This window comes from Neophocaena asiaeorientalis, unplaced genomic scaffold (genome assembly GCF_003031525.2).
Source record: "Neophocaena asiaeorientalis asiaeorientalis breed wild unplaced genomic scaffold, Neophocaena_asiaeorientalis_V1.1 scaffold429, whole genome shotgun sequence".
Classification (NCBI taxonomy): domain Eukaryota; kingdom Metazoa; phylum Chordata; class Mammalia; order Artiodactyla; family Phocoenidae; genus Neophocaena; species Neophocaena asiaeorientalis.
In genome coordinates this window covers 2,755,505-2,769,011 of record NW_020173550.1, presented here as the reverse complement: position 1 = coordinate 2,769,011, position 13,507 = coordinate 2,755,505, and the positions used below count along the sequence as shown (strand labels likewise).

General features: G+C 49.8%; 1 protein-coding gene across 3 annotated transcripts in view; it reads right to left on the bottom strand.

Moving 5' to 3' along the window:
- SORBS3 (sorbin and SH3 domain containing 3) overlaps window positions 1–2,133 on the bottom strand; it is a 20,657-nt gene extending 18,524 nt beyond the window's left edge. For all 3 annotated transcript variants that reach the window (XM_024747778.1, XM_024747775.1, XM_024747776.1), the window contains exon 1: window positions 2,089–2,133. The gene's annotated coding sequence lies outside the window, so the exon portion shown is untranslated. The remainder of the gene's footprint in view (window positions 1–2,088) is intronic.
- Window positions 2,134–13,507: the final 11,374 nt, after the last annotated feature.

Here is a 13,507-nt window from a genome sequence, read left to right as displayed (position 1 = left end):
GGGGGGGGGGGCGGGGAGAGGCCCCGGGCCACGGTGAGGCCATCCGCGCACTGCCCAACAGGGCCAAGGTTCCGGGGAGGCGGAGCGCGCCGAGCATTTCCAGGCCGCGGGAGCCATTCCTTCTGAGCTCAGTGGAGTATCAGCTCTCTCTTCTTTGGCCTCTTTGCTCGAGCTGAAGCCTCAGAGGGCTCAGGGTGCCCGTGAGGGGTGGGGCGGGAGCAGAGCAGCGGGGGAGCAGGAAGGTGGACCTGCTCACGCGCAGGCGGTGCTGAGTGTCACGCACACGCACACGCACAGATGTGCGCACACGACCCTCTTTCTCCTACACCTCCAGGCTGTTTTTTGAACAGAGGGTCTTCCTGGGAGTACCATGCCTGACTGGTCAGCTGGGTTCTTCTGCCCCGGGCAAAGGTTAGGTCAGGGGAGAGGGCTCCCAGCAGCCGGGAGAGGAGCCGGTGGGGCTTTTCCACCAGAGAGCTCAGCTGTCCCGCCTCACCTGTCCTATTGGACATGGCCAGAGGCTGAGCCAACCTCTGCCACCTTCCGGCGCTGGACCAATTCTGGCACTTTTGTTCAGAGTTAAGGCTTGCGCGTGCCTGTGTGGTCTGGGGACTCACAGGAGGGCGGCGAGGGCCTTGTGAGGTGCTGTGTGTGCAGGGTAGAGTGTAAACACAGTGCTCCGAATGTGACTTGCGCAGGGGGTACCATGGGGGGGTGATGTGAGCAGCATGGGTGTTGTGGGTACAGAGGGGGGTCAGCTGAATAGTAGGCGGGGGGTGTGCCGTGGAGGTGTGTGTGTGCAGTGAAGGTGTGTGTGTGTAGTGGGGTGTGTGTGTGCAATGGGGGTGTGTGCAGTGCGGGTGTGTGTGCAGTGGGTGTATGTGTGTGCAGTGGGGGGCTCATATGAGCAGCACAAGTGTTGTGGAGGCCAGAGGGGATGAAGGTGCAATGGGGGCTGTGATTACTGCTGTACGCAGTTCCTGCTCAGCCATGGTGAGGGGGCGGTGCTGCAGGGTACCACTAGGCTGGGGGCAGCTCCCTGACTCTAGTCTGAGTGGGGATTCCCTCTGACATTCGAAAAGACCTGCTGGGACCCAGCTTTTCCGGGCCCACCTCTGGCTGTGAGGGGAGTAGAGGGCTGAGGCTGGAGGAGGGGCCTCTCACCAGCTGGATCCAATTAGGACTCCTACCAAAACCGAAACAGGCAGACACACCCCTGTTCCTGCTGCTCTCCCTCCCTCTGCGGGGGAAATTGAGGCGGGGGAGAGCGGGAGATCCGAGGGCTGGGGCAGGCTGGTTCCTAGCCGCAACACCTCCCCCGCCAGCTGACCACCGGAGGCCAAGTTGCGAGGTCAGCACTGGCAGTCCTGCCCATCAGCTGACCCAGCCTGCTTTCCTCTCCCTGCGGCCCACCCTGCTGTGTTCACTGAGAAGGGCCCTCCAGTAAGGAAGGGGCGGGCAGGAGCTCTGCCCACACCACCTGATTTTCCAGGGTCTGCTGATCCTTGGTGGCCCAGCCTGACCCTCCCCAACACAGCTCCCGGGGGCGCACGTCTCAGGATATGCAGGGGTGGGTGGGGAAGGGTGGGCTGAGTTTTCCTCCTGGCGGCTGCACCAGGAGACGATAAGGAGGACTTCTCGCAGGGAAGATGGAGGCACGGGGGTCAATGGGTCCAGCATCTGGCAGAGGACAGGGGTGCCAGGAAATTCCTGGGGTCCTCCCAGGATTCAGGCAGCCTTTCACCCCGGCAGCCAGCTCCAAAGGGCTAGAAGTGGTGAAGTAGCCCTGCTGTAGCTGGCAGACGCCTTCCTCCCTCTAAGTACTGCCCTGACCTTGGGGGCCTGGCCCTAGGCGCATTCTGGGGTATTTTCCAGCTACAAGTCCACGTGGACAAGGACAGGTTTTCTCGAATTTCACCTTATCTGGATTGAGGGGGGGACTTCTCACCTCTCTCCTCCCCGGAGTTTGGGACCAGGACCCCGGGGGGAGGGGCTCCTTGCCTTCCCCTCGTGTTGGATGCGGGTCCCTCCTCGACTGCGCCCCCCCGCCGCGTCTCCTCTCCACCGCCTCTCCTTCCCGGCACCTCCCTTCCCAGGCGAGCAGGTGGCGGGGACTGAGGACGCCCGAGAAGACAGGTGACGGCGTGGGCCCTGCCGGGGGCCGGGCCGGCCGCGAGGCGGCGCCGGGAGGAACCGCCCAGGGTCCCCGGGGAGCTCGCTCCGGTTTCCCAGCTGCTTCCCCGGCCCCCACCGCAGGGCGGGGGCCAGCGAGCGCCACTCAGAGTTTCCAGCGACATTTCCAGCGGGTGGGAAGGGAGCCGCTGCACGGCGGAGCCAGGACAGAGGGCAGGAATGATTAAAGAACCGGGGTGAGCCAGCAACTGATACGGAGCCGGCGGCCTCGGAAACGGGACCGGGATGCAGACAGGCTGGGGCCGAGATAAAGGCGCCGCACAGGCAGAGTGGCCTAGCGGGCGGAGTTTAGGCCCTGCCGCCTCTCTGCCCACTTGCGGAGAGAGTTTGTGATTGCGTGAGCGCGCGTCCGGGCGAGTGCAAACACATACACATGCGCGCATGCACTGGCAAACAGGCGGATGCTCACACACGTGCAAGGCCCGCGGAGGACAGCGCGGGAGGAAATCGGCCTAAAACAGCGACTCGCTGGGCGTGCCGCGCCCCTGAAGAGGACGAGGGCGGGGTCCCTTTGGCGGGGATGGGGTTACCAGGGTCTTGGTGTTCCCATACACCGTCCTTGTTTTGATCTTGCTGCTTTTCCGCTGTTCCTGCTGCTCTGACAACGGGTCCCAAGAGCCCGCGCGCGCCAGTTGGCTCCCAACCCCTCTGGCCATCCCATCTTCCCCTTCTCCCCCCAGCCTCTGTGCCGGCATAGGGCCTGTTACAGCGAGGGTACTTAATGAATGCTTAACTGCTAGTGGACAGACTCTGGGGTATCACTTCTTAGCCCCTGGCTTGGCTCTGGGACCCCAAGCCCACCAGATAGCAAATACCTGCTGGACAATCTCAGATCTATTTTGGGAGTGATCAATTATAGATTATGAAAATATGAAAATGTTTATCGCAGACCTACTGGGAGTTAGATTGGCGCCCTAAGGTCACCATGCACTTCAGAGTGTTTCCCAAGCACATCATTCAACTCAAAAGTTGAGAAGAAAGGGAATGGAGAAAGATGAAACCGTATTTTTAAATCCCTACCATCACTGATGCTATCAGCTATATCTTTTCCCAGTTCAGGTAAAAGAGCTATCCGGGTTGTGGGGAACCAGCTTGAAACAGTCTCACATGTGAAAAGCGGAAGGAGAGGCTTAGGTTGAGAAGAGGCTTGAGAGAGAGAGGCATGCCACCTAGCTTCCAGTGTCTGCAGGGCTGTCAGTGTGGCAACAGACTGGCTGCACCAGCAGACTGGCTGCATTCTCCGAAGCAGATCCAAGGTCTCCAAGAAAGAGATTTCAGAGGTTCCAAGTTGGCCACTTGTGGGGCATCTTCGTAAAGGCAACTGTTGCACTGAATAAGGGAACTGAACCAGATCCCCCTTTAAGGCCCCTTCCAAGAATCTCTGATTCACCAGGAAAGCTGAAGGGATGGGTAGCCCCTGCCCACAGAAGTCAGCTTCAGAAAGGAGGGAGGAGATCTGGGACTACCTGAGGGCAGGCAGCAGTGCATCTCCCCTCTCCTAAAGCTTGGATACCTGCCCACCCTTAGGCGCCATCCTCTTCCCTCCCTCAGGGACAAAGTATGTGCCTGCCTCCCCCGTCACCAGTTTTTTTCCCCACCTGTCAGGATCCTTGCGATTAAGGGCCACATCTCTTTCATGTTCTTCCTTTTCTCCAAAGATGGTGAAGCTGACGATCTTCCAACTCCAGGAATCCCGGCCATACCCCCTCTCACCAGCAGTGAGCTTCTCTTATTCTCTAGGGCTCTGACCTGGACTCCAAGATAAATATTTAATGTAGAGGGTGCAGCTGAGCCGACAAAGGTCCCAACTTCCTGTTTCTCACAAGGGGAGGTGGCAGCCATGGGCGAAGAGCTGGGGACTGGCTACCAGCCTCATCGCTATGGGGATGGGGAGTCCGGTAAACAGCTTCGGAGGAGGAGGTGTGGTAGGCCCCGCTGGAGCCTTCCTCCTAAGCTGCTTTGACTTCTTCCTGTCCGCTTAGGCCCTGCTGGGCTCATCACCTTCTCTCTCAGGTCAGAACCTGCTTTGCCCTGGCACCGCTGGAAATAACTCTCCCTCTCAAGAGTCACAGGCTGTGTGCTTGGACCAAGGAGGAGCTCTAACAGGATCCCTCCAACACACAGCCTCACAGGAGACAGGATGAGAGACTGGTGGGAGCACAGAGCCTAAGCCTCCTTTTCTGCCCATGTTTAGGGAGAAGAATCCCTCCTCTTTGAAAAGTGGGAGATTAAAGGAAAAAGAGGAGTGAAATCCAGAGATTCAGCCAAAAACCAGGTGTCTGATTTCTCTGCTCCTCCCCCCAGCCTCAGCTCTGCTTGCGGCTGGCCTGACCGGGCAGAGAGCTGGCATGGCTTAGGGAGAAGCTGAAGATAGGGAAGGCCGTGCTAGGTGACCTAGCTGTTGTCAACAACAGAGCAGATTCCTTTCATCCCAATGCACTATCTCCTCTGGCCAACTCGCTTATCGCCTGACAGGGACCTCTGTTCCTGTGAGTCTTCCCCATCTCTGGCACGGTCTTTTGTCAGGGGACTGCCTCTGCCTTCTCAGGGCCACCTGAGCCATAGTAAACACTGTTACATAACCGCTGTGTTTTTTCTAGCTATCTGATCCTGGTCGCAGCGGGCCCTACCCTCACCCTGCTCCTTGAGGCCGCCACCTTTTGTTCCACGGATTATCCCCCAGTGGCCCCCGTGTCAACTCAGGTCCGTCCACGCCCACCACACTACAGGATGATTAGCCAAGAGACTACCAATAGATGTGGTGGCTCTTCACACGGAGGGGGAGAGGAGTGCTGGCTCTTCATACAGGAATGTGGGTCGCTCTGAACACCAGCCTCCGTCACCAAGAGGAAGGATGAATGGAAAGAGCACCTAGGTAGCTTTTTATTTAAGTGAGTAGGGTGAGCAGAGAATTCAGTTTCATTTCTCCAATGGGAAAAAGGAAGCCAGGGATCCCAGAAGACGTAAACCTGAACTCTCAGTTCTTGAGGAGTGTCTGTGTCTGGTGCTGGGGGTCTGGCGTTTGAACGTCACACTCAGATGGACCCTGAGCAGGCAAGTGGCTCCCGGGCTCTGTGCCTCAGTCCCCCCCACGTTAGACAAAGGAAGAGCATCTGCTATTCCTTCTTTTCTCCTCCACAGGAATGAACGAACTCTCGTATATTCTTCAGTTAGGCTATGAGCAGGTGTTTAATTTGTGCTCTCAGAAGCGTGTTTTCTTCCCACCAGGGATACTGAGCAAAGTCCACCCGAATGGACTAGCAAAGAAAGCACTGTCCCATTTGAGGATTTTGGACTTCTCTACAGGGGAAGACCACAGTGACCCATTAGTGAGGAACTGAAACCAAGTCCCATCAGAGACATGAGTACAGATCTGGACTGTTTCATCCCCTGGGCTCCATCCCTTTCTCCTGGGTCCACTCCTGATTCCAGCTCTTGCTAATGTTGCCAGCCAAGTTCTACCCAAGGTCCTCATCAGGCCAAACACTCATGGGAACAGGAGCAACAGAAGGGGAACACAAGTGACCCACTGTGGGTCTTGGAAGACCCTCTGAAGCTGACAATGGCATGGCCTAACCCAAGTGTTTTGGTATAGTTGCTGTAAAGCAAGGGATCTCTGTGAGTGAAAAAATACCCATTACAGGTCATGGATAGTCAGTGTTGGAGCCTGGCAGCCAGGGTGAGTGGATCCCCATGGGATACAGAATGAGGCCTTCAGGCCTGCCTGGCACAGATCTCTCCATAGCACACACATGATGTAACAGCAGTCTATTCAAGGTTCTCAGAGTCAGCCGCATCCAAACCCCGAAGGCTGCGAGAGAACTCAGCCTTTTGACCAATTATCTAGTCTATCTTCAAGGAGGCCTTTACACTGACATCACACCAGCCACTGTTCTCTCTCTCCCTCCTTTTATGGATGAGCAAACAAGCACGATGTGCAGATGGGGTGTCTTTGAGAAGAACTGGGCTACAGATGAACCTCTTTTAGTTCTCAGGAGAGAAAGAAAGAGCAAGTGGCCGTCAGCTCTTCAGAAAGCAGATTTTGTAAGGGAAAGGTAAATAAGCAATGACCTCAGAGGGAAAACCCAGCCAAGTTAACTCAGCCGCAAAGAAGGGCACACAGACCAGGAGCTGGAAAACTAGGTCTGCATCACCCTTTCCTAGCAGGTAAACTGAGATAAGGAAGATAAGACGGCTTGATTTGCTAGCCAGTGGACACCACGAGGTCTGGCCTCCAAACAAAGAATGACCTTGTCTTCCCACCTCCTTGAATTCTAAAATGAACCTTCTCCTGAACTGCAGCAACATTAAAAAGGATCATTTACCATTATTAATCCACTGTATCAAAATTGAACCGACTTTCTAAAACCTGAAAGTTGTGATACAAAAACAAAAAGACCAGGCGATTACACATAGCAGGCAAGAAAGTAGGGATTGGATCTAGATGTAGTGAGAGGTAAATATGAATTTGCATTTGAGTTCTTAATTTCCAGGCTTAAATTTTTTTTTTTTTCACAACTCTGAAATAAGGGCAAATATGACCTCGTTTTACTGAAGCTTTAGCTGAGGTATAAGGACATTGCTAAGTTAGGATGCTATTGGGATAAACAAAGATCCCAAAATGCACACTTAACCATTTGGAATGAGAAATCTGGGCTCGTTTTCGAGCCCGTATGTGGCCCTTGGTGTATCTGTACCGATGGTGAAATTGCCTTACTTAGGCCTGGCTGGTCCTGATTTAGACTTTCTGCCTCTACTGCCATAGCTCATAGAATCCCCTCACTGATGCATTTTCCTCTCTAAAGAGCCTATCCCCTAACCCCCACCTGCCCAGAGGAGTTATTTTTCCTTGTGAGTCCACAGCACCTCATGGTATTTCTACTTTCCAGAGGAATCAAGGCTGGTCTGACACTTCCTTTCTTGGGGGGTGCAACTCCACATTCAATTCCTCTCTGGCTTCTTCTTCTTCAGCTTCTCCCAAGATGGAATTTATCTGTGTCTATTATTAGGACCATGTGCAGAGTTACTAAATTGCTCTAATAAAAATTATTTTTATCTTTTGTAAAGACTGTACATCTTCTGGGATGTCTTTCTTCCTTTTCTTCAAGTAGCGGCCTCTGCCGGAGAAACCACAGAAGGAGCTGGGACTTGAGTGCGATTTCGTGGTGGGCAAAGTGTCAGGAACGAGGCCAGGGCAAGGGAACAGGTTCTGAGGGGGAGAAATAGAACCACCACCGCAGCCAGCAAAGCAGATTGAAAACTAGGGAGCTGAAGACGTGAAGAAAAGAGGTTCCTTTTATTGTGATGGGATTCCTTTCCTTGAGGGGAGAATTCCTTGGCATTGTCGGAGACCAGACCAGACATCAGACATCAGGCTTTCCCTTGACTTCCAGAATTACTGAATGGGTGAGAGCCAAATACAAGTGTGCTCCACAAGGAAATAAAGGAAATAAAGACACAGGGAGCCAATAAAGTTATCATTTAATTTCTTCTTTTTTTCAAGATGACTTCTAATGTACAGTAAGAAAGTTTTAACAAATCAATTTCTTGTTCACAAAAAAGACTTATGATTTCTGCCAATAAATAACATTTCCACCATTGGCCTTAACATAACTGAAACAAGAAAAAGCCAGTAACCTCTAAGCACAAGCAAATAATTCATCATTCAGAAAAGCCTTAAAAAATTTACACCACTAGCTAGTCTCATGTGTCTGACCCCCTCATTTAGGAAGCAAAACCAGGATCCTTTCTTGGAAAATGCCTGCTGACATTTCTGTTAGGAAACAGAGCTATTGGTCACAGTACACTGAGAAAGGAAAAGTGGGGCATTCATGATGGTATCTTCAAAAAGTTTCTTTGACAGACAAAACCCACATCTTTATTGCCACAAATCAAAATGTACAGAAGAGCTCCTTCTTATTACATGCACTTCACTTTAACATGAACACACACACAAGTTATTTGGAGACAGCTATGTTAAGGGAGTGAAGGGAATTTGGGCAAGAACTTACAGGAAGGCAGTGTACGTGGCCCTCCTTTAGAGCTGCTCAGAGGGACGATCCACATCCACTCCTCAGTTCTTGATCTTAAACCCCCTCGGCTTGTCATGAGGGTGCAGAAGACGAGAAGATGCATAACCCCGTCTTGGACAAAGGTGTTATTTAGCAAGTCCTGCCAAGGTTGATGGGGCGTGAGGCCACGGCCTCCCGGGAGGGAATATAGTCTCCAGTATCATCTTTACCTTTGTGACTGCATAGATGAAGGCAGCTAACCCTGACCCCATTCACTTTGGCTGGCTAGACATAGGCAGGTCAGGTCACAAGTCTCAAAGTAATATAGGTTTCCTCTTTCACACTCTATCAGCGGCACAAAGCTCTACTGTGAATACAGTTCTCTGCTGGACTCAAGATAAGAGTAACAACCACGTTTTTCGACTACACAACTTGCTTGCTCTATGCGCGTCTGCCCTTTCTTATGGCTTTCCTTTGAGTGTTTGATCACAGCAGCGCTGAAGAGGGACTGTGGCATTACAATGCTTCGGAGGTGTCCTCCAGGTAATCCAAACCCTCCTCCAGCAATTGTTGGGCTCCCTAGACTGCCCTTTACTCTCTGCTATAGCAGATTTCAGAAAAGATACGGACCTGGGTGCCAGACAAGGTGGTATCCATGTGTATAACCACAAGTGATTTAGGAAATTGGAGGCTCATTCCCACAACTGGGGCTCTGGGTTCACGCTCCCTCTGAAGTCTTTTCTCCCAGGGTAGGGAAAGCTGAATAATGCTTTGGAAAACACTTGGGATCCACTGTTACTATAACTATAATAAATATCGGAGATTCTAGAATGATATCTCAACAAGTCTTTCTGGGTACGAAAGTAATTTTCAATACAAAAACTGGAGGAAAAAACCTGAAAATTAATACAAAGCAAAACTATGAATCAGTCAACCTGGTACAAGCTCTTCCCTAAACCATTTTAACTAACTGGTCACCCAGATTGGTCAGGATGAACGTAACTCTCAAGAGCTTGAGTTTTATATTTATAGATATGCTACAGTCAAAACTTCTGGAGATCAGCTACAATATTTACATAAAACAAGGGAGGGTAGAGGGAACAGATTTCAGCCTTACTTACTCCAAGAGGCTAGAGGGACTATTGAGTAATGACCATGAGCAGTAAGTCTGGCTGTTTCTCATGTAGGCATGGTTTGCAATATTTTTCTTACAGAGAGCAGCTGCCTCCAACTTTGTTTTTGTTTTGTTTTGTTTTTTAATCTTTTGGCCGCACCCCAAGGCATGTGGGATCTTAGTTCCCCGACCAGGGATCGAACCCACGTCCCCTGTGTTGGAAATGTGGAGTCTTAACCACTGGACCACCAGGGAAGTCCCAAACTTTGTGTTTTAAAATTACTCAGAAGAGGATCTGAGGGACAATGCCAAGGCCCCAAGTTATCCAATTTGAAGAAATCCCACCCTTGCTCCATAATGACATTAAATAATAATAATCTGTTTACAAAACAATTAAGAGCTTTCCTTTTCCTATTCTGAATAGTGTCACGAAGTCAGTTATCCTGTTATCAGGATAAGAAAGCAAATCTTTGCTATTGAGAAAAACTTGATTCATGGAACTGCAAATGTTCTGTAGGAACAGAAAAGGCAAGGTGAATATAGATAAAAGGGTATGAAAAATACTGATATTCCTGGAGAGTCTGATTCTTCTATCCCTAGGCAAGAAGCCACATCATACCCATCCATAAGCCATTTTCACTTTGCTGGTCAATATCTAGTCAGAAAAGGCCAGCGAATCAGCAATGTCTGTACCCATAACCTAAGTGTTACCTTGAGGTTTTAAAGAAAACAGGCTGCTTTTGTTTTAGCATTCTGTCTCTCTCTCTCTCTCACACACACACACACGCACACGCACATGCACGCACACGCACATGCACCCACACGCGGCTTATTCTTTTACTTTTTCTCTAAATATTCAGAACACAGAGATTAAAAAAAAGATGTATGTTTCGAACTTGTATTAGATGAGTTCTAAAATTTTCATTAACAAGAACTGTCATCTGATCAATTTGTAACTTCATATGACGTGGATGTAAACAAAATTGGGAAAACTGGTCTTTGGGAAGTGTCATTTCTAAACTGCTATTTCAGAAAAGTTTACAAAGGAGCCCTCTGACGCGTTCCCCCAACCCCCATGAGAGAAGTTGAATAACGTCTCTGTGGACTTTAAAGTGAAGGAGAACAAGAGAAAAGTATTTTTAGTATCTTTAGAACATTCAGGGGGAAGATTTAGTAAAAACAGAAGAGGCTTTGAAAACAGCAACACCACAGAGCGCTGACAGCAGTCAAAATGTTTGTTTGAAATGATGGCCCCAGTCAGACTATCAGGCCCCAGGCAGGCCACCAGCCATCTCGGGAGCTACTATTCAGATTAAAACATTAAAAAATATGTTAAAACCCACCAATGAAGTCTAAAGGGAAGAACAAGTGCTGTTATATCAATATATTCCTAAGGTTCACGCCTTCTATTATTATTTATTTATTTTTACCTTTTAAAAAATTTTATCTATTTTAATTATTTATTTTTGGCTGCGTTGGGTCTTCGTTGCTGCGCACGGGCTTTCTCTAGTTGCAGCGAGCGGGGGCTACTCTTCATTGCGGTGCGCGGGCTTCTCTCATTGTGGTGGCTTCTCTTGTTGCGAAGCACGGGCTCTAGGTGTGCAGGCTTCAGTAGTTGTGGCACATGGGTTCAGTAGTTGTGGCTCATGGGCTGTAGAGTGCAAGCTCGGTAGTTGTGGCGCACGGGCTTAGTTGCTCTGCGGCATGTGGGATCTTCCCAGACCAGGGCTCGAACGCGTGTCCCCTGCATTGGCAGGCAGATTCTTAACCACTGCACCACCAGGGAAGCCCCGGCTTACGCCTTCTAAACTGTCTTGAATCATAGGTACAAATGCATATTTGGTACAACCACAGGTACAAATGCAGACTGCCTGCCGGGCTGGCTTTAAGAAGCCAGTATGACTTCCCTGGTGGTGCAGTGGATAAGAATCTGCCTGCCAATACAGGGGACACGCGTTCGAGCCCTGGTCCGGGAATATCCCACATGACGTGGAGCAACTAAGCCCGTGAGCCACAACTACTGAGCCTGCGCTCTAGAGCCCGCGTGCCACACCTACTGAGCCTGCGTGCCACAACTACTGGAGCCCGCGCGCCTAGACCCGTGCTCCACAACAAAAGAAGCTACCGCAGTGAGAAGCCTGCGCACCGCAACGAAGAGTAGTCCCCGCTCACCGCAACTAGAGAAAGCCCAGGTGCAGCAACCAAGACCCAACGCAGCCAAAAATAAATAAATAAATCAATTAATTAAAAAAAAAAAAAGCTACTTATACCAGACACACACACTCACCACACAACTTTCTAAAGTGCTGAAATACACACCCCAGCTTTCTACAGAACATAAGAAATGCCTTTACCTTTAGAATTCAACAGGATCTTCAAACCTAACTTCCTTCCAGAGCTGCTGCTATGCTCTTTTAACCCCCTCCAATTTTCTTGAATCGTGACCACTGAACTCTCTACTCCGGCTGAAACTTCAACAGCTCAAAAGTTACCTGTAAAATACATCTTTTCGCATGGCTCTGTCAAGGAAAAGTGCTTTATCGTACTACTTCATTTTGGGAAGAGAATGAAGACCTTCCTAAGTAATTGTCTTTTTTTGTTTTTTTTCCTAATACTATTTTTTGCTTATAAGGATTTGTAGTAACTATTTCACTACTTGCCTGCTGATTGAAGCCCTTAAGATTGAAGCCCACGCTTTCTACCTGTGGACTGTGTGTGTATAACAATAGTCTCAATGGAAAAGAGAAAGGAATCAGGGACTCCCATCTATCAAACCTGTCCTGTGAACTGACTGTCACATTAGGTGAGATTTCCAAAACAGCGGCCCTTTCCCTATTGGGATTGGGGGAGGGAGGAGTATGAGGATATCCAGGTGATGAATTCCTCTTTGATTATAAAGAAATGATGATCAGTAAAGACAGCTGCTGGAGACTCTTCCTCTCCTCTTTCAAAGATTTTACTCACAACCCAATAAGAGATCTTTTATCTCCTTCCCAATATCCTTCCTATCTTTTTTGTTAACAGAGCACTCTACGGCCACCAGATTCCAATCTCCAAAGTGCTTTGATCTCTGTCATAAACAAATTGGGAACTGTTAGCAAGGCATAGGAAAACAGAGATAGACGGGCTAAATCCTCATTCTTCTAATGAAATTATGTTTTGTTTTGAACCATGCCACACGGCTTGTGGGATCCTAGTTCCCCGACCAGGGACTGAACCTGGGCCCTCAGCAGTGAAAGCCTACAGTCCTAACCACTGGACTGCCAGGGAATTCCCTGAAATTATGTTTTTTGAAAAAAGGTTTCTGGTGTCCTTGAAGCTCCAAACATAAAGTACTACTGTCTGGGATACTTGCTTTAATGCTGGACTCCTACATCCCAAATGACATTAAGGAATTCCACAAATATGCACTTTGATGTACTGTGGCCCAGACGAGCACTTTCACTACAAGGCTGACCAATGAGTATTATGACATGGCACCTGTCATCAGGCTAAACCAAAAATGGGAGCCTAAGGATCCCTGAAATTTCCTTCACTAGTTGGTTGTGACTTGAAAAACTAAGGAAAGATTATTCAAACCTTGTATTTGATCACTTGTTTTTGTATTCCAAAATATGCTGACAGAGACCGACACACAGTTCAGTATAATGAGTGCTGAAACATGGAGGAACATTCCAGTAATTGATAGACAGGAAATCCTCACTCACCCAATGCCCTTTAGCAAGACTTCCAGTTCACAGGGGGATTATTTTAACCTAGTCAGTTTCCATTACCCCAGTTGGTTTCAAAAATGCTGACACAGAAAAACAGATGGACGACGGGGAGGATAGATGTGAGAGCTGATGCAGTAACACAGAAGGGCATAAACACTTCTTACCATCGAAGGCTCTACAGAGGGCATTTATAAAATATTTAGAAATGTCGCTTCCTTTGCAGATGGGGTAAATCACCTAGTGTTTAAAAATAAAAGCAAGGGGGCTTCCCTGGTGGCGCAGTGGTTGAGAGTCCGCCTGCTGATGCAGGGGACACGGGTTTGTGCTCCGGTCTGGGAAGATCCCACATGCCGCGGAGCGGCTGGGCCCGTGGGCCACTGCCGCTGAGCCTGCGCGTCCGGAGCCTGTGCTCCGCAACGGGAGAGGCCACAGCAGTGAGAGGCCCGCGTACCGCAAAAAATTAAAAAAAAAAAAAA